At 40.5% G+C, this 25,864-nt stretch overlaps 1 protein-coding gene across 12 annotated transcripts in view; it reads left to right on the top strand.

Annotated features, from left to right (window-relative positions):
* The window catches only part of GREB1L (GREB1 like retinoic acid receptor coactivator), a 142,573-nt gene that overhangs the window by 555 nt on the left and 116,154 nt on the right, over positions 1–25,864 (top strand). The gene's annotated exons all lie outside the window — the stretch shown is intronic.

The following is a 25,864-nucleotide window of genomic DNA, read 5'->3' as shown; positions in this document are numbered from 1 at the left end:
AAGGCGGAGGCGGGAGAGCTCTGGCCGGGCGGCTGCGGGAGCAAAGCCGCTCCTGCGGGCGGACGGGCGAGCGGCAGGCAGGTAGGCAGGCAGCAAAGCCGCGGGGAACGGAGGAAGGCGGGCAGGGTGGGCGCGGGGGGTGCAGGTGGTTCTGCTGGTGAGCGGACGGCGAGCTCCCCCGCCCCACGCTGCCATGCGGGCGGCCGCCGGCAGGGGGCTCGGCTGCCTCGCCCTCTGCGCCCGGGGGAGCCTTCGCCTGAGGGGGGGAGCGCTGGTGGTGGCGGCCCGGCGGGGTGGGGGGTTGTTTGAGGGGCATTTCTAGACATGTGCAGGCTGGTTTTGAGGAGGCGAGGGCAAGGCGCCGGGTCGCCTTCCTTGGGGGTGGGGTGGGGTGTGTGTTGGGGGGATGGGTGTCTGTCGCGGAGGGGCGGAGGTGTCCCCTGGAGACGCGGCAGCCCAACGGGCAGTAACGGTCGCGCTGGCGGGCACGGAGAGCAGGCTGCTGTGCCGGGCTCTGTCACGATGATTCCCTTCACTGTAGTGACGGCCAATGGACAGGACCTGTTTGCTGTTGGGAAGTAAAGGTAGAGAGGGGGGGGGAAAAAAACCGGCTCCGGTGGACCTAGCGCCGGCTCTCCGAGGCAGCTGACAGATTTATGAAGGGGCGCCCCGCCGCCCTCGGCAGCCGTTAGGTACCGCCGAGATTCGGCCCTTCCCTCCCCGGAGCTTCCCCTGGTTCCCTGAAATCTCCAAAAGATGAAAACTTTGTTTAAACCGTAGGATTTCGGCCAACTCAGAGGGTGGACCAAGGGTTGCTGTTTGTTTAGGCCCCAAGCCTGCAAATATTTATCCATATTCTGAAATTTAAGAATTATCAATGGTCAGATGTGTTTAAAATGCAGGAGACTTTTTAAGTTACCTGGTGGTAAAATATTTCCCATGTCTAGTGCTTGTCAGTATGTTTGCTTTAAATACCCTGAAGATACAACCTTTTTTACATAATTTTATTTGGCTTTTAATTGGTGACACTTAGGACTTGTCCACTGAATGATATTTTAAGTATTATTGAAATAATATTTCATATTCTTCATACTTCATTGATACCTTGTTATGAAGAGCTTTTTAAAAGATTGAACTAAAAAGCTGCTGAAGAAGAAAGTGCTGTCTTTTATTTCCTGACTGGGAAAAACTGAAGCTTTTTTTTTTTTCCCCCAATTACTACTGTTGTTTAGAGCTGAGAGTGAAACAAGTAGGTGCATATTTCAGTTGCGGATATAGTAATATATGTGGCCTCTGAAAGAACAGCTAAAGCTTTCTGCACTTTTAAATACTGTAATGCACACTTAAGTTTGGGTTTTGTTAAGGGATATGCCCTCTAAAGAAAAACAAGGGTGGGTCTTCTGTTGATTGAAAAGCATATTACATATGCACTAGTGGGATTAAAAAAAATTCTTTGAAAATATTAAACCTTATCCTGAAGAATTTGCTTCTGAGTAGGACAAAAGAACTTAATGGACCTACTGGATTAACTTTTTTTAATAACTCTTTGCAAAGGAATAAGGATTGTGTGAGGGTTCTCAGAGCTGTTGAGAAATGTTTATTTATTCCTTGTTTTAATACTTTCAGATTTTGAATATATGCATACTTTTTCTCACATATTCTCAAATATTTCCAACAATATGCTCCAGAAGGCCAGAGAATAATGTTCAGTATATGCCTACCTGTTTAAAGGATTGGGGTCCAAACCCTGGAGGTTTAATTATACATCTGTTAATACAGATAACAAATACAGTGTATGTTTTTGTTTATTATTGCTAGTGTTTGTGCAAAACAAATTTTTGGCTAAGGTGTTTAACAGAAAAAAATTAGTTATAAAAACCAATATGTAGGTACCAGGAATTTGTATTAGTTGGGTTTGGCTGTAGATGATGTAACAATCAGAAATAGTGATGATTTTTTGGTAAGGCAGTTTTTAAGCCCAGGATGTAATACTAAAGGAAATAAGCAGTAATAGGCAACCTGATACTGAGCTTTTACTGGGATAATTAAAATATGTAAAGTTTCTTAAGATCTCATGAGGACATCACAGATGAAAGGAGGGGTGATCTGACTGTGTGAGAAGTTTGTCTAGAATTCAAAAAAGCATGTTTGGTTCAAGGTCTTCTTAAACACATAACTATTGGCATTGATATTTGGTGGTTCAAAAAGTCATGTCCAAAGTATTTTGCAGATACAAGGAAGAAGAAAACTTGGTAGTGTAATTTAGGAGACTAATTAGTTGCTAAAGGATATAGGGAATGAAACTACTTTTTAAGGGAAATCTGGAAAAATCTTTGCACCGTAAAGCCTATTGTATTATGAATGCTGGCCTGTTCATTCAGTGTAAAACTAGACTCAGTATAATGTCAAAAATATACCCTAGGAAATCTTATTAATGATAGCTTAAAAAAAAAAGAAAAAAAGATTGAATGCATTTCTTTATAATTTTCAGTGTTTCTAGGAAATTTTAAGTGGGCATAGAACTGTAAGGATTTTACTTTGTGGTGTAATCTTTTGTAGTATCTTTCATATTAAGCATTTTAGAGTGGTTTTTAAAAGTGCTTTTATGCTTTGTATGGTTCTGTACCATATGTTTTGTATTTAATTCTTTGAATGACCACTGAAGTGCAGCCAACTTCGGGTGAATGTGGCAACTGTTAACTAGCGCTTAGCAACAGTGCACAATAATCAGGACGGGAAGTGAAGAAGAATACCATGTCTAATTGAAACTACAGGGGGCATTTAGGTAGGTAGGATGTAATTAACAAAACCTGGAGCTTGGACATGATATTAAGGCATCACATCTTTCCCCTTGTAAAAAGGATTGTGAAATCATTAATGTAAAAAAATATTTCAGATTTTTTGTTTTATACCTCAGATGGATAGCCTCTTTGAGGCGTATGTGTTTTACCTATTCTTGCAAATCATTTCTTGCACATAATGCAGAAGACACATTTGCCTTTGCTTCTAAAATGGAATTGTGAAAAGAAGTACTGATGAGAAGACTGACAAATGAAGGAGTAATAAGCCTTGACATTTTGACAATGATGTCTTTTAGAGAATTAGTCCCGCGAACTAGAGTTCATTAGATACAGTGATTAAGATATCTCTAATATTCTGAAACGGATTACAATAGCAGTCATAAAACAACACTAAATTTTTACAATTAATGTTATTTTATCTAAGAATCATTGGATTTCCTCAAATCCTGTATTGTCATGACGTTCTGTAAAGTGTTGTGAAAAGCACTGCTTATAAGAATATGTGTTCAAAACACTTTTGCCTACTATAGTTTTGATTTCATTTTTTAAAAATTCCAAACCTGATCATTTTGTTTCATGCTGTATTCTATGTGGAAATATATTAACAGACCAATTTTGTGTTTTGTATATCCCGAATGCATCTTGTTTCTAAGAATTCTGAAAATATCCTTATATAATAAAGAGAGAACTAGTAAGTGAATTTTCAGTGAGTCATTACAGAGGCTCATTTGCAACTCTGAGCGTGGCTAGTATAGCCCCTGTTAATGGATTTGAACTTGAAGGTAGGTAGTGAAGATGACCCAAAAATAAGGAGCCATGCTGTGGAGGTGCTTATAGTGGTAAGCTATCCAGCAGCATTAGGGTCTTAATATTTTAATAGAATAATTAATGTTTTTATAATCCATAAGAAAGACTGCAGAATATATGTTGGAGGAACTTGTGGATCATAGAAATTTGGAACAGTATTTATTCACAATGGGAACAGCCGAATTTTGTACACTGCTGTGGTTGGCTTGGAAGTATCAAGTAGAAGTATGGAGTTCCTTATAGAAATGGGGCTAAAATGTAATTATTTTTGTTTTAGGTGACTCCTGAAGCTATGTCAGCTGATTTCTGTTGTCTTATTATGTCACAAAGTAATGTCACAGCTTCTGTGAAATTCTTCTGTGTCATGAGAGGCCATAGAGAATTGTGTAAATGACTACTTTCATTGAAATGTATTTAATGTAATTCTCACTGAGTTAGTGTTTTAAGTTCAACGGCACTTCGGAGGTTTAATTAAAAAAACCCCATATACCTACTCTGAAGATCTTACAGCACGTATTGTCAAAGGCTTTGGTTCATTTGCATTTAATCGATGTTTAATTTTTTTTAATTGCAGTTATACTACAGTAGCTAATAAAACATTCATAAAATATAAAAGATGGGAAGAAGTGTATGTTGTGACATAAAACTACCGGAAGAGTAAGATTGTAGGGAGCAGCCTGAGTCAGTATGACAAAATCTGATAGAAATCTTCAATTAATATTCCCCATGTAAGGTTTTAGAGAGGTTATTTTGAGGTGTTTTTTCAAACTGATGGAGCTATGAACAGCAAAACAGTGTGGGCAGACTTAAGATACTGTTACTTAAGAGATTAGCAGACATCTGTCGTAGTTGTTCCATGAACAAGCCTGGAGTAACTAGTTTTATAAAATGCTGTGCAAAGATCCTCCTGTTCTCTCTCCTCTGTCTCCATCATAGTCTGTAATGAACTCTTTTCAAGACTGCTGGCGTGATCTGAGCAGAGCACTTTGAGGCAAGTGAAGAAGTTAGTTACTGAATCTAACTATGGTCTTAAATGCACACTATTAATACTGTTCTTTCTCTCTCTTTCCTCTCTCTCTTTCCTCTCTCTCTTTCCTCTCTCTCTTTCCTCTCTCTCTTTCCTCTCTCTCTTTCCTCTCTCTCTTTCCTCTCTCTCTTTCCTCTTTCTTCTATCTTTTTTTTTTTTTTTTTTTAAAAACGAAGACTTATCCGTGCACCTCACCAAAAGTAATAGGACTTCCTTGGAACGTACGGTGTGAAGTTGTTAAGGTTAGTTAGATGGCTGACTGTTTTAAACTGATGCATTTAAGGTGGCAAATGCAATTGAATGTTTTGCTAGTACATCTGTCTTTTTGCACTAAATTCTGCATCTGCCTCCACAGTACTGATTTCTCTGTTGAATGGAGCGTATACCACCAAAATTTCAGAGAAATCACTAGCCTTCTTTGGAAGACAGTTTAGGTTGCTGGTTTTGTCTAGAACCGTACAGCATTTAAATTTGGCTTCATAAAGTATGAAATGTTTTCCCTCTAATGTTCTACACATTTGAGATGATAGATTAGTTTTAGAATCATAGAATCATTTGGGTTGGAAGGGACCTTAAAGATCATCTGGTTCCAGCTCCCCTGCTGCGGGCAGGGACACCGTCCACTAGACCACATTGCCCAAAGCCTCATCCAACCTGGCCTTAAACACTTCCAGGGATGGGGCATCCACAACCTCTCTGGGCAACCTGTTCCAGTGCCTCACCACTCTAACAGTAAAGAATTGCTTCCTAACATCTAAGCTAAATTGACCCTCCTTCAGCTTAAACCCATTACCCCTTGTCTTGTCACTGCACTCCCTGATAAACAGTCCCTCACCAGCTTTGCTGTAGGCCCCTTCAGGTACTGGAAGGCTGCTATAAGGTCTCCCCAGAGCCTTCTCTTCTCCAGGCTGAACAGCCCCAACTCTCTCAGCCTGTCCTCATAGGAGAGGTGCTCCAGCCCTCCAGTCAGCTTCGTGGCCCTCCTCTGGACTCGCTCCAACAGCTCCATGTCTCTCCTGTACTGGGGCCCCCAGAGCTGGACGCAGTACTCCAGGTGGGGTCTCACAAGAGCAGAGTAGAGGGGCAGGATCACCTCCCTCGACCTGCTGGTCATGCCTCTTTTGATGTAGCCCAGGACACGGTTGGCTTTCTGGGCTGCAAGCGCACACTGCTGGCTCATGTTGAGCTTCTCGTCAATCAATACCCCCAGGTCCTCCTCGGGGCTGCTTTCAATCCATTCCTCGCCTAGCCTGTAGTCGTGCTTGGGATTGCGCTGATCCACGTGCAGGACCTTGCACTTGGCCTTGTTGAACTTCATGCGGTTCGCACGGGCCCACCTCTCCAGCCTGTCAAGGTCACCTCTGGATGGCATCCCTTCCCTCCAGCGTGTCGACCACACCACGCAGCTTGGTGTCATCAGCAACCTTGCTGAGGGTGCCCTCGATCCCACTGTCCATGTCACCAACAAGGATGTTGAACAGTGCCGGTCCCAGTACCGACTCCTGAGGGACGCCACTCGTCACCGTTCTCCACTTGGACATTGAGCCGTTGACCACAACTCTTTGAGTGCGACCATCCAGCCAATTCCTTATCCACCGAATGGTCCATCCATCGAATCCATGTCTCTCCAATTCAGAGACAAGGATGTCGTGCGGGACAGCGTCAAATGCCTTGCACGAGTCCAGGTAGATGACATCAGCTGCTGTTCCCTTATCCATGGATGCTGTAACCCCATCACAGAAGGCCACCAAGTTTGTCAGGCACGATTTGCCCCTAGTGAAGCCGTGTTGGCTGTCAGCACTCACCTCCTTGTTTTCCATGTGCCTGAGCACAGTCTCCAGGAGGGTCTGCTCCATAATCTTGCCAGGCACTGAGGTGAGACTGACTGGCCTGTAGTTCCCTGGGTCTTCCTTTTTACCCTTCTTAAAAATGGGGCTTATGTTCCCCTTCTTCCAGTTGGCGGGAACTTTGCCGGACTCCCAGGATTTCTCAAATATGATGGAGAGTGGCCTGGCCACTTCATCTGCCAGTTCCCTCAAGACCTGCGGATGCATCTCATCAGGTCCCATGGACTTGTGCACCTTCAGGTTCCTTAGATATTCTCGAACCTCATCTTCTCCTACAGCGGGAGGTTCTGCATTCTCCCAGTCCCTGCCTTCTGTGACCTGGGCAGTGTGGCTCAAGCATTTGCCAGTGAAGACTGAGGCAAAGTCATCATTGAGTGCCTCAGCCTTCTCCATATCCTGGGTAACCAGGTTGCCTGTTTCATTGTGGAGGGGACCCACGTTTTCCCTCGTCCTCCTTTTATCACTGGCATACCTATAGAAGCTTTTCTTCTTGTCCTTGACATCCCTGGCCAGACTAATTTCTGTCAGGGCTTTGGCTTTCCTAACCTGATCCCTGGTTGCTCAGACAGTTTCTCTGTATTCTTCCCAGGCTACCTGCCCTTGCTTCCACCCTGTGTAGGCTTCCTTTTTTTGTTTGACTTTGCCCAGGAGCTCCTTGTTCATCCACGGAGGCCTCTTGGTGTTTTTGTTTGACTTCCTCTTTGTTGGGATGCAAACCCAACACACAACCCATTCTTCTCCCCTTTCTTTTATAATGCTACCTCCAACTTTGAAACTTGCTTTCTTGTAGACCCTTGGGTCTCTAGACTTAAGGAAACCTAAGGAGACCTTTTCTGGGAGTTTGATAGTTAAATTATGTTTTTCATTTGGCAGGATTTTTCTTCTCTGTTAATTCCAGCTGCCTTTTAAAAGATAGAGATAGTTCATACACAATTTTAATGCCAATGCTCAGTAGGACTACATATACTCTGAGTTGTATGATCCCTTCCTTGTTATTGGTTGAGAATAATTGGTAGAGTGTTTGGAAATTGCTGTGTGCCTGATCCTCCATAATCTTCCTAATAAAGAGGAAATGACCACTTTTTAAAAACTGAAATGTGGCACAGCATCTTTGGCTTAGTGAGACCTGAGGTCTTTGGAGCTTCCTCCATCCTACCCACTTCAGAGAGTTGTTGTAGTGGTAAGGAAGAGCAGTTCCCAATAGCTGAGTTCAGCTGCTTCTGATGCCGTGAGGAATCTGGGCAACTACCTCTTTGCACTGGAGTCACTGGTGAAACAGGGATGTTCACAGCAGTTCTACAAGCATTACTGTTGCCTACCCTTGTTACTGATGTCTCAGGATGAAAAGCATACATGGCAAAACCTTGTCTTGATGGCTGTAAATTTGGGATTTGCAGGGAGCCAAGTGCTCTATTCCCTGTCTTAAGCCTTGTGTCCTTGCACTCTTGGAAGTGTATAGTACCTTGTTGCTATTAATTCTCTGCTTACTATCTCCTTGGTGGTAAGGTGTTGGTTGTAATATGGTGTTTCATGGTGTATGATTGCATCTCAGTCTTGCCATTCAGGAGATTGTGCCATCTACTTTTACTGCTTTTGTTCCTGCCTCGCTGACCATCTCCCTTTGACTTGTCAGGAAGCCCCCCAGATTCTGTGTTCCTTTAGAGCCTTTATTCTCCTGTTTTCACACTTACAGTTCACTTTGAGAACAGCTGTTTGATGAAGGAAGCCTAATCCTGTAATTTCTTTAAACCAGTTACATAGAATCAAATTCTTAGTGCATCTAGGGGAGTCCTTTGGGAAGGCTAGGAATTAGGTTTTGATTTTTACAGCTACAATGCCCTTACCTGCATCAAGAAATACCTGCCTATCACATTGTGTGATTTAAGAACATTGCGGTTTCCTAGTCTTGTAAAAAATGTTTTCAAAAATTTATTTGTATAGATGAAATGTTAAGATGTTGTTTTTACTCTTTCTAATCTTAATCTCATAGAGGGGAAAATTCTGGCTGTGAGAACAATAAGAAATTAGGTGGATTAGGCAAATGATCAGTACCATCTCACAAAGGAGCAATTTTGAAGAAAACCTGAGGAGAGGGAAGGGAAAGGGCAAAGCCATCCAAGATGACTTTAATGCCTTGGATAGAGGCACACAGAACTACTGATGGGGTATTTAAAAGCGGAAGTTCAGAGTGAAAAGTATGCTTATCTTCACAGTCCTGATTACAGCAGTTTCAGCAAATTTTGAAGGTTAGTTCTTGCCAAATTTTTTTTTTTTATTAGGAGAGTTGGCTCTCAGTTTCCGAGCCTCTCAAGGAGGAGGAAGATGACTTGCCTGCCAGATTGTTATTTCACTTTCTTCCTCCAGGTGCACAATCATGATTTTAGCAGATGTGGGAAGCAAGCTGGATTTCAAGGGCATCAAGATTAAAACGTTAGCTGTCACAAGCTTTTGTGTCAGGAGCCATGGAATCTTTCCTGTGGAACAGCAGGACATGTAAACATACAGATTTTTTTGTTTTGTACCATTAACTTAGCAATACCCTTCTTGCTTACTCTGTGCCTGAAGAGTTGGATGCTGCATGGAGAATGCATAGGCAGTTGCCTCCTCCAGAAGTCCTCTTGGCTGTAGACTTGACGAACTAAGAAGGATGGTGGTATGTGCATACATGTACATATATATATATATGAAAGAGAAAAGGACATGGATTAGAAATGCTGGGGCATAATATTATAATGGTCCAATGTCTTAATGGGTCATAGGATTCCTTTTATTAATAATTGTTTGGCTGAGATGGCTTATACTGGTATGAACCCTAACACTGTGTTCACAGTTTGCCTTTGTATGTGTGTATGACTAGACCAGGAGTTCTTAGTGTGTAATAGATGTGCCACTAGTAACGTTATTCAAAACAGTGTGCCTCAGAAGCTCTTAAACAAAAGCCACCACTAAAAAACCACTTCAATTTTGAACAGCGGATGTGACCTTGTGGCAGAAAAGCCTGAGGGGAAAAAACCTCCCAACAAAAAAAACCCCAAAACCAGCATTCTTCTGGCTGCTTTCAGCTATCATAATGAACAGCGTTTGCTTGCTGACTGTCCAGCATGGTTGTTTTATTGAGAGATGCCTTGTGCCTGGTGGCTGTACAGATAGATGCTGAAGGGGAAAAAACCCCCCAACAAAAAAACCCCCAAAACCAGCATTCTTCTGGCTGCTTTCAGCTATCATAATGAACAGCGTTTGCTTGCTGACTGTCCAGCATGGTTGTTTTATTGAGAGATGCCTTGTGCCTGGTGGCTGTACAGATAGATGCTCAATTTTCATCTGCAGCACAGCTGGATGGCTCACTGTCAAGGCTGGCTTACTGTCAAGCCTGGCTTTGGGGTGATTCCAGTTGCGATGTGGATTTGGTATAGAAAGAGGGAGGCTGTACTTGCGATAGGGGTTAAGCACTCCCCTACACAGTGCAATGCAGGTTTTCAGCTCCAGTTGCTGTCACTGTAGTAAATCCATTTCTGATTATGTGCTAAGGCCAGACAGATTAACTGCCAAGTTGAACTTGTGAAGTTGCATGTGTGTGTTGCCAGAGTTCCTCCTGCTGAAAAAGGCAGCTCTATATAACCTTATATAACCTGTAGTTTCAGAACAGTTGAAAATTCATCTTAATGTTGTTGCTTTGATGTCTGTTTAAAGAGAAAAAAAAAAACGTTTGCTTTTGATCACCATGTTTAAAGGATGCTGTCCCAGCAGTGTAATAAATGAGAATTGGATCTGGGACTTACTTTCAGTAAAAGATAGTATTCTTCCAGATGCTTTTTAATTGAATTGTCCTGTGAAAATGGGCTCAACTTTGAATCCAGTTATGTGCAGTTCAGGGTTGAAAAAGAGAGAGGAATGCAACAGATGCTGCATAGTTTTGATACTTCTAATGTCTGATGATACTGATATCTCTAAGCTTGTGTTCTCTATTCTGATTCACTATATAAACAAGTACAGCATGAACCTCAATGTATAACCTTGACACATAACTGGATCTTTGTAGTTCATTAGTAGTTTGTCCAAATTGCAAAAACTGTGTATTGAGAAACAGATAAAGTATTCGCATCGATAAAACATTTTATATTCTTTGAGAAAAACTGTATTTTGTGCCTCAGACTTTTTATTTTTAGGAAACAGGCCTTAAGTTCTTGTTTCATTGCAGTCTACCTGAGAATTACTGAGAACTTCACATTTAAATTTGACAGGTTAATAGGTCAAAACTATTGATGCAGATCAGCCATGAACCAAAATACATCGGAACAGTGTTTTATTTTCACAAGATTTCCAACGTGGCCCTGCCTTGAGCATGAGATTGGACTGGTTGACCTTCAGAGGTCTCTTCCAACCCAAATTATTCTGTGATACTGCTGTTTGTTGTGAAGTGGGGTAGTACAAAACCCGTAAAACTAGTCAGTATTACCTGTTAGTAAGATGCAGCTTCTTGAAACAATTCATCTGGCCCCGGGGCTTTGCAAATATACTCAAGGAATAGGCTACTGGCAGCATGAATTGTTTTGGTAACCTGCTTTCCGCTATCTTCTTTCTGCCATTTTTCTGCTATGTGGTAGATGTGCTTTCTGTATGTCATCAGAAATATGTGCTGATTGCATGTCCAGTCACACACATCAATGGAGAGAACACAGCGAGTTCTGTTACTGGCAGCTGCCTGCAGGTCTTGTCATGTTACTGGATGGTAACTCAGAAATGGTCTGGTGATCGAGGCATTGCTGGGCATATGTTAATAGAGAGGCTGCAAAGCTTGAGTGACTCCGTAAGAGGTTGTTTGGCCTGTCCGGGATGGAAGATTGAGCATCAAAGGGTAATCATGATACCTGATGGATTGACTTTGATGAGTTGTCTAAAATCAGTCTTTCTGGATTAATGGTCATAATCAGACATTTCTCTAAGAAAACTTAAAATAAGCCCAGTACTATTAATTTTAAACCTTTTCAGGACTAAAAGAAAGCATGCATAGAAAGGAGATGTTTGTTTATGTTATTTCAATCAATCACTTCTACTTACTATTTTGTTAATTGGTGAGGATTGGGAATTGCTGTTCTCAGTTACGTGCCCTTGTACATCTTTCTGATAACTGAGTTGTATGGACTGTGTGTCCATATGTTTTATTTTTCTGGACATATTGATGATTATGTGATGATTCACTATGTGGGTTGCAGTTTCCTTTTAGTTGCTGTATCCTAGTTGAACATACTCCATATGTAGAGGAAAATCAGCCAAGTGTGTAAAGAAGGGAGTTGTGCTTTTTAGTTCCAATTATGAAAAGTGGAATGGAGGCTGGAAGACAACATACCTTTTCCTGCTCCAAATAATTATCTGAATAAAATGTGGGAAGTTGAGGTTTATTATATAAAAAACACAGCAAGGGGGGAAAGAACTAGAAATTGGCCACTAGAGATTGGATGTTCTTTGAGAAACTCAGTTTTAGGAAGAAGTTGACTGGCAGGTTAACAAGGGCCAGAGAGCAAAACTGTTTTTATGATTCATAACTAATCCTTTGCCCCCAGGACAGAAAATGAGTGTATTTGAGGCCAGTGCCTGGAAGGAGGCTGGCCTCAGGATGAATTCATTAAAACAATTCTGTCATCCCTATTCCAAAGTGCAGTTCATGCTGAGGGACCGATAAATTTCTCATTAAAAAATGCTTGTTGAAAATGAGGTCTATTCTGTGTGTTGTCACAGTGCCTTTCTGATCTGGAATAAATCACATAAACTGTGTTTCTTTCAGCCAGCATGGAGAGATAAGAGAACACACTGGTGAATCTTCTTGTGTCCATACTGTCATTATGTGTGCCAGGAATAATAGCCCCAAATGATGAAAACATAAAGAGAAAATAGTTTAAGAGTAATGGCCTCTTTTGAAATTGGTTGATGTCAAACTGGTGAGTAAACAGTTAAACACAATGTCACCATATAGCCATATGAAAGATAATATTCAAATTGTGATTTTCTTTGTTTTGGAAATGAAGCTTATAATGATCTATCTGCAGTCATTACTGGCTTACCTAGCCTTGATGTTTTGTAATGCCTTTTCTGTTTCTACAGCTAGACTTATTTTTACTTAACTGATGATCACTGTTACTTACCATTGTATTCCTCTTCCCATCCTTTGTTCGAGAGAAGCACTATTATGATTTTAATAAGATTTTTGTATTCAATTGATCTTTGGGTTCCCCTTCTGCTACTACTGCATTATTTGCTACTGAGAAAACATGTTTTTGTAACTTTAGCTTAAGCTTAGTACATCTGACCAGAGCAAGTCAGAGGTAATTGAGGATTTTTCTTGTGTTCTGAACACGGCCGATTACTGTTATGTTCTGTGGCAAAAAAGATGACGATTTATTTGGATCATTTACAGGCCTACACTTTATTTTGCTGGAGAATGGCTTAGTTCAAGGCAAAGAGCCAAGTTAAACTTAATATAATAATAGATTGAGTTAGAAGACCTAGAGTTCTAAACTAGCAGTATGAGAGCTAGAGAATCTAAAGAAAATCTATTGTAATTTTTTTTTAAGAAAAAGATACTGTAAAGCGGGCTCCTCAGACCTCACTTCATAGAATTATTGAAGGATTTTTTTAGTTAAACTTGCATCCTTTTACGTTTTGACCAAAAAAACATGCAATGTGTTCCGAATATGGAAGTTTCTTTGGTCACTGAAGAAAAGCATAATGGCATACTTAAGGGAAAAGGAAACAACCTCTTTCCCCACTGATGTGGCTATCTCTCTCTTATCGTGGCAGAGCAGTGGAAAGGATGTATATTTGTGAATGTAAGAGAAAAAGCCTCTTCCAAAACTATGAAAATGCTTATGGAAAGCTACAATGTAGGTTTTTTCCCCATATGATGGATTATGTACTAGCACATAAAAAGTATGAGGCTTCTGTTGCCATGCTGTATTTCATACCATTTACACTGATGTTCAAAAGAAACAAAACCAATCCATAATTAATTTAATATGCTATAGCCAAATTACTAACATGCATTAGAGAAAAATTGTAGGTTTTTTCATGTCTTATTTAGCCAAATTCTGAATGTGTTAGAAAAACAGGTATATCTGTTCCTGAATAACTCTGGGATAACTATCATTGCCTGTCTGATCAGAGAGACTAGTTTCAGTAAAGAAGTGGATTTCAGCTACGGGGCTCTCACTAAGCTGTGAAGAGGCAAGGAAAAACAGCTGTAAAAATGTTGATGTCAGCCATGAATTTACAGAAATAACAATTTGCTTTCATTTGAATGTTCAGGGTGATACTACAATGTGGACTTGGGTTTGCAGAAGATCTGGGTTTACTTCTGAATTCTGCCATTGAGAGAAGACACATGGCTTCTCTGTGCCTCAGTTTCCCTATCCCTAAAACAAGGATGGCGGGTGTCCTGGGATTTGTTAAAGCACTATGTACCGTAATGATTAGCTGTTACGGTCTTCTGTGGCTGAGCCTAGAGGGTCCTTAGTTCAAGTCTCCTGTCAGGACCTTGGGCTGCTGAGCTTCATGCTTTTGTCAGTAAGCTTTAGACATAGTAGACCAAATTATGTTCTTTGTATGCATACATACAAACAGTTATTAATTCGGCTTTTGTGTTCAAACCTTTAATTTCAATTAACTTAATTTTAATTAACTGAATTTAAACATCTCAGTCTCTGGTTTCCCTATGAGGTCTGGTTGCTATGTGTGGAGGGCCGGGGCAGCATCTCCACTGAGATGGCTCTGTGGCGAAATGAATTTGAAAGCCCAAGGCCCTTCGTCTGTGAAGCAGCCTGCAGCCAGGGCTCTGTTTGCCCACCATAGCAATGCTAACTGGTACCTGCGTTGGTATTAAAGCAGTATAAGAAATACCCAGTGAAAATAGGCTAGGCTGTGTCTGGCAGAAGGACTTCTGCTGGCTAAAGCAGGCAGTAGTTGAGGAGGGAGTAAATAAAGCCTTTGCAGGCCACACGCTGTCACAACCTTTCCCCTCCCCCATACTCCCTCTCTTTTTTTTTTTATTTGGCCATATGTTTTAGTAGTCTAAGTACGTGTCAGTGGTAATCCCAGCTCAGTGCTTTTAAAGGATGATTACCCAGTTTGTTGCCGAAGTGAGACTTTTTCTTCCCCATTTAATTTCTGTGAGGATCATAATTGTAAACTTTTTTTAAAATTTTATTTTTTAAATTTTATTTTTTAAATTTTATTGCAGATTACTGTTTCTATGACTAAATTTAACTACATCTCTTTTCGTGGCCTGCCGGCCTGTTACCAGTTTGTATGATAGGGGGTCAAACAAACCGGTTTGTTCTCTGGATGCTAATCTGAATTTCAGAGCTGCTGTCCTTTACCCCCTGGCTCTCTGCTCCCCTCCCCCTCCACCACCAGCCACATCGGGTCTCTTTCTCCCCTCCACCCCCCTCTTCCCTTCTTTCCTCCCCTGGCCCAACGGAAAAGTAAATGTTGATTATCTTTTTCTACTCATCCCATAGCCCGAGTAGCTGATTCTCACTTAGGGTGGTTGATGAACTAGAGAATTAATGCTCTGAATATTCAAATAATTTGAAAGTCTCCTGGTCTGTACATTACATTTAAAGATTACTGTGGTGCTTTTGGGGGATTAAATTTTATGAGTTTGTATGGGTTGAAGCAGGTACAAGGGTTTATGATGACTTTTAAAAAAAGGTCACCTCTCTTGTCAGGGTGTGACCAGGGTCGTGTTGGTTTTATATAAAACAATCGTCAGGAATTGTCCTCCTCAAGGGAGTCATTTCTCAGGTCTCCAGTGAACCTTGGCTGAACACAGAGGGGTTACTAACTACCTTTGGACCCGTGCTTGTAACCCACCTTCATGGTAGCACTTATAGCTTGGTTACAGTTAGCCACCTTCTTTCCTAAAAAAGGAGAAGTGGCTAGTAGCCATGCAGAAACATGTTGTCATTGCATGGAATAAACCCTTGTACCCGTTATTTAAAAAAAAAAATAAACAAACCCACAAACATACCGCCCTAGTAGATTGAAATGTATATGTGTCGAGGAGGGGAATAACACGTACGAAAAGATTTATGCCTTCCTTTGGGCTGTTGCTTGGTAACAGAAAATGCCTCTTAAGCCTATTTTTGGAGAGGGGAGGGGTGAAACTTGATTCAGTGACCATCTGTCCCGAGCTGGTTGATTTCCTGTTGAGCTCTCCTTTGTTTCTGTCAAACAATTGATTGTTACCCTTTACAGATAAGACTCCTGTTGGTGACATTGCCCTGAATCAGCAGGTTGGCTTGTGGCAGCCACAAACCAGACCTATTAATTTTAGATTTTTTTAATTATTTTTTTTAAAATGTTTAAGAGGTTTTGGTTCTTCTGAGCCCACTGACTGTGGGTTTGCTGGGGTTTATTTATCTGTGTTGTAGGTTTGTTTTTTTCTTTTTTTTTTCTTTTTTTTTTCTCCTGTAGGGGACTGCCCATCAGTACTGTAGGCAAGTGTAATAAATAGAATTGAAATATTTTTTTAAAAAGGATGCAATAATGCCACTTTTCTAGTCTGAGATCCTTGGGAAAAAGCAGCTGTGATTCTGGGCACATTAAGCCTTTTGGCAGTGGGGGGGAGCAGAAGTTAATTGAAGTTACTATTGAAGAAATCCCCACTGTTTCTGTGAAAACAAAACCCGGATTCTTAATTGCAAATTGAATATTTGCTATTGTTCTTGCTTAATTGTCAGAAAATTATTCTCTGTTTGGGTACCTCCCGATGTTTGCTTAGTAGTAGGGTGCTGGATAGATTTGAACTCCGATTAGATTCTTTTTTAAGTCATCTACTTTATTTATATTGCAGAAGCCTATATTTTTCCTTTAGTTTTATGCATGCAGGGTACAAGGTGCATGCAAATGCGAGTATGTGTGTGTCCTCTGTAGCTGCCATTATTTGTTAAACATTCCAATATTATTTCCTTCCCTGCCCTCATTTTCAGCATTCAGAGAGGAGGTTCGTAGCTCCAGGTATCTGCTGAAGAAAAAGTAAGGCATGTGTGTCTAGAGGAGGCAGGTGATACCTGCAAAAAGAGAGTGCAGTCCCTCAGTGCAATAGGACAATGATAGTCACTGTTATTTCCTTCAGTCAGTGAAACTCTTTCCTGGAGTATTTTCATGATGCTGTGTGACAGAGGAGGGCAAGAAAGAAAGAGCTTCAACACACAGGTCTTTGCTTATTTGAGTTTAGCTTACTTACCACTCAGCAGATGAAATTTGGAGATAATTCCCAAAAGTCACTTCACAGAGTGGAAAGTGTTAGAAAAGTTACTTTCTCTATTTTTTCTACGTGCTCTCCAGGTTGCTTTCCACAGGTAGAAGAAGCTTTTCAACATGGTCCTGGATGTATGTTGGATTCAGCTCTTTTTGAAGCTGGTGGCAAGGTGCCTACTGCACGCTGGTATAGTGGATGTTGGGTCAGGCATGCTTGTGAGATTTCCTTTCTTTCTTTCTTTTTAAAGTTGTGTGTGTAATTTAAAATCTGTGATTTGGCTTAGTAAGAAGGGTTCATATCAAACCATGTGAATGAGCCAGTGTGACAGCATCGTGGCTTGTTGATCTATTAGCCATTGGGTCCTCCTTGTTGATTGCCTATTTCCTCAGCTCACCCTCAGCCTTTCCTCCTATTCTGCTGCTGTTTGGTGTAGGCTGGGATCTGGCAGAGGAACTGATCCACTTGAAAAACAACCTCTTTCTCCAGGTTACTTTTTAGGTGAATCAGTTCCTTGATCCAGTTCACCAGTGGCACTCCAAGCTTGGCCGGTACAGTGGAATGTGGGGGTAAAAGTGATGAGTATTGAATAGATTTTTTTTTTTTTTTTTAAACTATTAATGCCGAATATCCTGCGAGGTGTTTTTAAATATGCAACCTCTGTCAGGTAGAGAAATCCTACTTTTGGATTAGTGTGGAAATTTTGTAAATTAGATGGGTGTACAGACATCACTTCTGTAAAACTGACTGAACACACATGTGCTGCTTTTTGCCCTTGTTATGGTAGAAAGTGGTAAGTACCACCAATATGCCTTTCGGGTATTTTCAGACTGTCTTGAAATTACACTGAGATTAAAAAAAAATAATTTGTAGAACTAGTGCTAACTAGGTCCATGTTTGGGGGCCAGGCATAGTTTAACTTGGCAGTGGGGGAACTGTTCTGAACTGCTTTGAGAACTGATTCATTTTTTCTTCCTGCAGATCTGAATTTCTGTGAGGAAAAAAATTAAGAACTTGAGAATTTTATTTCAGGCTTGAAAACCCTGTCCCATATATTTGGAACACAGTTTTGTGTGACACACAGAAATGATGAGTGGTTGCTCTGATACAGATTTTTGCTCTTCCATTAAGAGTGTGTTACTAAGCTGTATAGCTCAAATTGTAGGGAACTGACAAAAAGTCCAGTTCTCCCAGCATCTGGGGTGATCAGTTGAATCCATGGCCTGTGCAAATGACAGAGCAGTTAGAATACAGGCCTGCACTTATCGTCGTGCTTTTTCGAGTCGGGTCGTACTGCACTTTTTTCATTAAAACAGATCTGATGTGTCCTTTGTTCCCAGATAAAAGCAGCTACAGATCTGCCAGTCAGAAGGCGCAGAGCCTGTGACTTACCTTGCATACAGGAGGGCAGTAATTCTAGAAAGGGAAGTAGGTAGAAGACTGGCAGCTGCTTGCATTCACCTTCTCGTGTTGCTGTTGCCAGGATGGACTTATTTATGTATATTTTTTTGCCATCTCCTGAACGCAGCCAAGCAGAGTCTGAGCAATGCTATTCAATGTCAGGGTGTTCTGCAGGGGTTTTGTTTCAGGAGCGGGAGCACAGAGGTAGGGTCATGATCAGCTGCTTTTCCATATTGGGTGAGTTCACGTGTGCTCCTCATGTATGTCATTGCTGCAATGCTCCTATTGAAGCTCTGACTCAGCTGCCATTTACAGAGATGATAGTGTGCTGTCCTTAATATGAGTTTGAGAAATCTTCCTCTCCTGTGATAAAATGCCTGTCTGTGGTTTGCAGGAGAGAGTTTGGACACTGTAGCAATAACTTCCTGCTGTAAGAATAATGATGCTATCTTTTCCTCCCCAGCCCACATGCCCAACTCCAAAACCATATGCATCAAAGGTGAAAGTGCCTAGCTTCCTTTCTCCTAGGAAGGTGTGACGGTCAGTATCACTGACAGGCTTTCCAGGGAGTAGGCAACAAAACAAGGGGTTTTAGGGAGTCTTTTGTTTCCAACAAGTGGCTTTCTGAAGCCACTAAGTTGAGGCCTAACTTTGGAAAGAAAAAAAGTGTCTTCAATGGAGGTATGTGGCCAACTACTTCATAGTCCATCGCACCCCTCTTCTATGTTAGAAGCTATTCCCCAGGTAAACACTTGCCTTCAGAAGAGCTCCAGGCCTTGGGCATACTGGACTGTGCTTATCCTCTAATCTTTGCTTTGCATTGGCTTGGCTACTGACTGAGCTGCTCCACTTAGACCGCTTCTGGCAGCTTTATTTATTTTTAGTGCTCTGAAAGTGTGTTGCAAGGGAACAGTCATTATGATAAGTTCTGCCCTGTAGTCTTCTGGTCATCTAACATGCCTCTTGGGTGACAGCTGTGAGTGGTGGGACTGCTTAGTAGTTGGCAGCAGTCTCTGTAAGAGATTGAAATTTCTGGGACTGCTTGTACCTGCTGCTTTAGCTGTTTGATCATCTTTTACAGTGAGGGAGCGAGATTCATGGAGAAGCTTCATGGGGGTTAGATGAAATCAACTGATTTAAGTTAACTTCGGTTGCCTTTCTGCTTCTTCACAGTAGATTCATTCTGAGTGTATGTGCTGCTGGGAGACCATCTACCTTCTTCCTTGCTGGAGGAACCTTTTCAAGGCCTTGCCAAGCAGTGGCAAGCAAGCCAAGTCTGCTCAGGGCAGCAGTCAAGGCTACGCTGGGCTGGGCAGAAACTGTGCAAAACTAATCTGAAGGCATGAAGCAACTTGTGATAGATTAGACAGAAGCTTGGAAAGAAATAGAATTTCTGGTGATTTATGTGAACTCCTACCTGGTTTTAATAATATGATTCTGAAAATGGTTCATATACTGAAGAAATTAATTTAAATAAATATTTTGGGAGGCTTTTTTTTGATTTCTCAGAACTTGTGATTTCCTCTGACATCCTTTTCTCCTAAAAAATATTTTGTGATTGTGCTTATTTTTCCTCATTGCCGCAGAGAACTGAGTGACCAAAAAAAAGGAGGGACTGATTTGAAAAATTGGACTTCCAAGGCCTAAGCTAATGTCTCAAAACCTGAGATGGCCTTCCTCCTGCATATGGCTGGATAAAATGTGCTCTTTTATAACCTGCTGGCTTGTTGCTGTTGTGGATGTACTTACCATTGCAGAGATGAGCCTGTTTCTGGACACTTGATTGCACTCAAGAGTGGGGTAGTAGCAACTCCTTTCTATATATGTCTATAAAATGTGTGAATGGATCATGCAAGAACTATTCTTCCATACCTAATGACTAACTGGATTTAATCTACATATTCTTTATGATTTAACTTGGAAGTTGCAGTTGCCTGGAGATACATTGCTGTTTTGCCCTGAGCTGTGCTTTAAGGGTGTAACTTCAGTGTTTATTAATGATGCTTGACATGATCCAGACATTCATATAGCGTAGTGTAAAAAAAAAAAAAAAAAAAAAAGTAAATCTGGACTATTGCATGTAAAATGGTTGTTGCCACTGTGTGGCACTGCTTCATATATGTGCATAAATGACTGCAGAAGACTGCAAATAAAGGGAGGCAGTAGCTTTTGCATTTATCAATGGTGTCCTGAAATGGCAGTTTCTGTGAATGAAAAAGAAATACCCTATCAGTTGGAAGTGAGCAAATGTAAGGCAAGGTAAAGCCAGTGTCTCAGAACTACTGTTACCTTCCAGGCTTTTTGATGCAAAGATTTTTGTCATCACATGATGACCAAGTAGGCCATTATTTCTACTTTTTCTCCTCTCACTGAGCAAAAATATGTTCCTTCCTTTCCCCTTCCTTTTTCTCACTCTCCAATGCTACTACGCTTTATTATTGTATCTAGAAAGTTGATCAGTTGATCAAGTAGAGAAAACTTAGTTTTGATTAATGGGCAGGTGTTGTGGTTGGCTATATTGTTGTGTTTGTAGTAGCTGACTTTCTCTAGCTTGCTGAACAGGCCTGGTTTGTACTCAGGGGAGGAAACTGTGGGCATAAAGCTGTATGTGTAAAGTTCAAGGAGCATTTAGGTGTTCTAGGGGCTGGGTCTAACATAATCCAGATGGTTGAGTTTCTTTCTCATTTTTCCAACCTTTTTGCCTGGAGGGCTTTTTTTTTTTTTTTTTTTTCAGATTGTTTTCCCAAGTGACCAGATAGCAGCAAAGAGCGAGGGGATGGACCTGGAATTAAGCCGGCTAACGCCAGCGGTTGGGAGATCTTTGTTCTCTTCTGTCTTGACCACAAACTTCCCAGCAGACCTCAGTGGGGGTGGGGGCACAGATCTCAATTCTTTATCTTTTTTTTTTCTTTTTCCCCTCCATGAGTAAAATGGAAATATAGCGTTACTTAAATGAGCAGCTAAATTCTTCTTAGTGTTGGTGTTGAATTAACATATCCTCTAAAGCCTGTAAATAACTGTGGGGTTACAGAAAGGTCCTGGGTGGATATGTTGGCTTTTTATTTTTCTTGCAACATGTTTGTTTAAAGCGAATTATCTATTAAATTCCAGGAAAGTGGCTCTTCGTTTTACTCTTCTTTTTGAAATGGATTTATTAGTGATATCCAGAGGGGTCAGCAGCATAAATAATGTTTGTTTCAAGGCTTGTTGGGTGCAAAGGGTGGAGGGGCTTCACAGTGAAGAGAGCTGTTTTGTTTGGTGTGGCTAATCAGGAGTGAGGCTGGAATTGCTCATAGCTGTCATTCAGGTTTTGTTTCAAAGTCCAAGGACCTACTGGGAAAAACAAAAAGCTAATGAAAGCTGACTGTATTTCAACCCAAACCCTGTGGAATCCAAAATGATGTCCTGACACTCCGTGTATTCTTATTCTCTTGCATTCCCATGGTTACTAAGGTAACAGGTTTTTAGAGGCTTTACATCTTCATTGTCAAGTATTTGCTACACTTATTGTTGCTGTTTGCAGATTAGGGCAATTTAAACAATGCCTTTTGAAATGGGGACCAAAAAATACAAAAAGAAATATAGTAGAAATAGTTGTAATGAATCAATTACCCTGTCTTGTTTAAATTTTCAGTGCTACTTCTCAGAAGCTACATGCAAAATGTCACACTGGTTTAATGTAGGGATTTTAGGATGGAGAAATGGTTTTTTTAAGGCATGTTCATTACAGGACTCTCTGAATACAGATGTGAAGAGTTCCACATGTGACTTAGTGTCTTTTCCAACCAACGGAATTGTTGTGAAGAAACTTAAGTTCAAATTTGCGTCGGGGTGTTTCTTCTCCGCTTATAATACATCCGAGACAGTTACCTTTACTTTTGTGTTACTTTTTGGTGGTTTTGTGTTACTTTTGCATTACTGCATCTATGAAATCATACTTTAAAAATCAAGCAGCCAGGGACAAGCAGGAAAAGACTTTTTCTAAAAAAGTATAACTACATGCAGAACTCTGTAGCCAAACATGCGTTATTGATGCTCCCCTGTGTCCATTTAGCTCAAGCTAATATGCTTGTTCACATCTTCCCTGGAAAACTGGATTGTGGAGGACATGGTCAGGCTTGTAAATCTATCTGTAAGAACACAACTTTTAAAATTTATCTTGTTTCTGCTGGCTTCTTGAAAGGCTGAGCATTGCTGCAGCAAGCATCTTCTGCATCTGTGGTGGGAGAGCTATTTTTTAAAAAATTGGTGTGAATGTTAACTCTTGAAACTAGTGAGGATTTTACATCAAACTGATTTATGGGTTGACTGTTAGGTGAGTAATTTTAAACTTACTGGGTCATAGTTTTCCTTCTGTAAAATACAGATAATGCCCAGATACAAGTTTGGAAGGAAAACTGTAGATCTTAATCTGTGTGTATAAAGTGCTATGGAAGATTTTGATGCTGTATGTATAAGACCGCATGTCATGATCTAGGCATGTAATATATAAGGTTGAAACTCTTTCTATTAGTGATTTCCCAATGTTTTTGTTAAGGTACAGTTAATTATATAATTAAATAGTTTTAATAGTTTAATAAAAATAATGTAATAGTTTTAATTATGTATGTGCTTTAATTAAAAAAACATGGAATTTATTGCACTCATGCAGCCAACTAGTGTTATGATTGTATATTTATAACATAGTTTAAATAATTCCTGGTTTTGTAAAAATAATGAAGTTTAAATCTTGTTTCATTGGTGGTTTTCAGTGTGATTTCTTTTTTACCCCCTCCACTCCCCTTGCCTCCTAAACTTTTTTTTGTTCTTTGCCTGCTCCAGTTTAAAAGCTTTTAAAGCAGCAGAGTTTGTTAGCACCTTGCTGTAGAGCTGCTTACAGCTGATAGTGCTAGAAAGATAGTGTGAACAGAGTTGGAAGAGGCAGTGGAAACTCTAAAACTGTTGTTAAAGCTCTTTCAGATTAAAAAATATTGCTTCATACATAGTAAATCATTTGCATTTCTGATTTTTTCTCATTGCTAGCAACCAAGTTTGTTGCATCTTTTCATTTAACAAACTGAGCTGCTTATTACATATTCATATATGCAACCTGTGCTCATCTTTAATTCTACAGCTAGCAGTAGCATTTCTGACCCTGCATAAAAGCCCTTGTGTAAACTAAGCTTCGTTAAAACAAAATCTCCTTTTAAACCGTATGATCTACATGCCAGAATTTCAGAATAAGTAATCCTACAAAGTAATTTTCTAGGAACAGGCAACATTTTTCTTGTGACTGCAACTGTGGTTTTCATTTGCTGTCTCTTCTTGCTTTATAGTAAAGCTGTGTCAGAGCAATCACCTTAATAATTAGAGTTTCTGTGAGAGTGAATGTGTGAAGTGGGCTTGGGATCGAGTTTGGGATGCAGTTTGTTTTGTAGCTTTCCATGCTGCTGTCTGGGACATTGCAGCTGTTTTAGTGCTGACTGTTGTGCATGATCTGAAGCAGAAGGTATGCAGCTGACGTATGGTATATAATGAGTCCTTTTCACCTGGCAGAAATGAAATGTTTCCAGTTGAGAAGAATCCTATCAGAGTGGGGAAGATACAGGTATTGTTCTCTCTGTGTGTCCTTGAAATGAGTCCATTGCCATATACTCCAGAGCCCTTTATTGGACAAACCCATGCAGAGGCACTAACTGCGCGCAACATCCCCATGCTGCTGAAATAAATCACCACCACCATGCCATCTTCATCTAGGCAAGACTCTCACTCTAAGAGTATGCCCTTAGATTACATTTTTTTATAAAGGTAGGTCATATAAAACAACATTCTTGCCACTTACTTGTGGCTAAATACAGTTTCCTTCAAAGCATAGCTGGAGAGGCCCTGCCGAGTGCTGTTTGATTACAGTTTTGCAGATGCTGCTGAGGGTGGTTTGTGCTTAGCTAGGCTAGAAGTTACCCATGTTTGGTTACAACCATTACTACCCCCAGTATCAGCAAGAGGTAACTTTCCTGAGGTAGATGAGACTTAGGAGGCTGATGTGCAGATACTCTTAACTACAGAGTAGATTACCCCAGAAAAAGGGAGGTGACAGATGGGTGGCTGACACCAAAGGAGTGAAGCTGAATGCAGACTGAATTATTCCCTGCGATGAAGGACAGAAGGTGCTTGGCACACATCTCTCACAAATTTATAATTTTTAAGTGTTTGTACGGAAACCTTTAATTTGATTAGGTCATTTCCTTAATAGCTCTACACTTGTCATTGTTACGTTGTCCTGAACAAAGGTATGATTTGACATCAAAATGTCTGTGAACAGTTAGCCTTATAATAAGCTGTTTATAACAAGAATTAAATCTTTCTGGTAAATACAAAAAGCTGAATGAAGGAATGCATATGTATATGTATGTATGGAAATACATATGCTTCTGTGAGATTCCAAAAGGAATGGTAATCTTCTTTCCATCTCATTTGAAGGTAGATAAGGTGCATAAAAGAAATAAGGTGTGCAACTCAAAATAAATTATGCTGTGCACAATAGAATTAAAATAATTTATTAAAATTTTGATTATGTTTTCCATTTTTTTTTAAACTTGTTTAAATCTCTTGTCACGCTTTCAGGGCTTCTTTTATTTAGATTTCCTGAAAGTTTTATAACAAGAGGGTAAAACAAATTCTCTATACCTTGTGAAGCTTTTGAGATCCAAAGCTACTCATATTCAACATGTGGCAGTTGTAAGCTTACTAGGAGCGCTTGTAAATTCCTTAGTGGGGGGGGGAAAAAAAAAGTCACCAAAGTGTTAAGATTTTAAGGACAGACGAATGCAGAAGGGTCCACAAGAACTTGCTTTTTTAAAAAATTAGAAAATTCATGCTGCTGTTTTACAATTTTTGAATAATCATGGAAAGTTAATCTGACAGGAGACTGTAGTAACCCCCTGGCAGAATTTTTCTATTCTGTAATAAGTACCTCCCTTCCCTGCTGGGGAAGGGATGGACATTTACCCATGTCTGGTGTGCAGAGGTCCTTAGAGGAGAGCGGAGGGGGCCTCCACCATAGGGTGTGGGGAGGATGTCTAGGTGCTTTGTGTGTGCTCTGGCATTCCAAATATAACCAAATACAACATAAAGCACTTCAAGGGATCCTTGCACTTTGCAAATGAAAACCAACCTTCCTCCTTCCCTCTTCTGCTCCCCCATCCAAAAGGCAGGAGCAAGTCTTGCACAAAAAAATGGATTTCTCAACCCATTTTTTTTTCAAGTCTACTTCTTTTGGGTTTTTTTAAGCAAGTTTTTTAACAGTAAACTTATTTTACTTTTTAAATTTTTTATTTGTTGTTGTTTAACAGTAACTTTATGTTCTAATCAAACTGCATCATAACCACTTGTCAGGCAGAGGAAATAAATGGAGAACTGCAGAACTGGAAGCACAAAACTGTAATAAAACCAGAATTAGAAGCTGTGTCTTACTGCATCTCAGTGGGTACTTCAGGCTCACAGGCTTAGATCAACATGTCTAGTGAAGGCAGATACTGTTTTTGTTTCACATTTGGGAAATACAAGTTGACTTGATGGTTTGTAATAGCTATGGAAAAAAAGAAAATGTCTAGCAGCAGAGAGGAACTAATCGCCATCAAATTAGTGAGTATAGAGAACCTGTGTTTAAGCAAATAAGAGTAGGTAAACAGTGTGTGCAATTTAAATTAGGCTGACAAAAATACTGGTTTTATTTCTGGGAAAAACCAAG

This window comes from Balearica regulorum, chromosome 2 (genome assembly GCF_011004875.1).
Source record: "Balearica regulorum gibbericeps isolate bBalReg1 chromosome 2, bBalReg1.pri, whole genome shotgun sequence".
Lineage (NCBI taxonomy): Eukaryota > Metazoa > Chordata > Aves > Gruiformes > Gruidae > Balearica > Balearica regulorum.
This window is presented reverse-complemented; position numbering and strand designations above follow the sequence as displayed.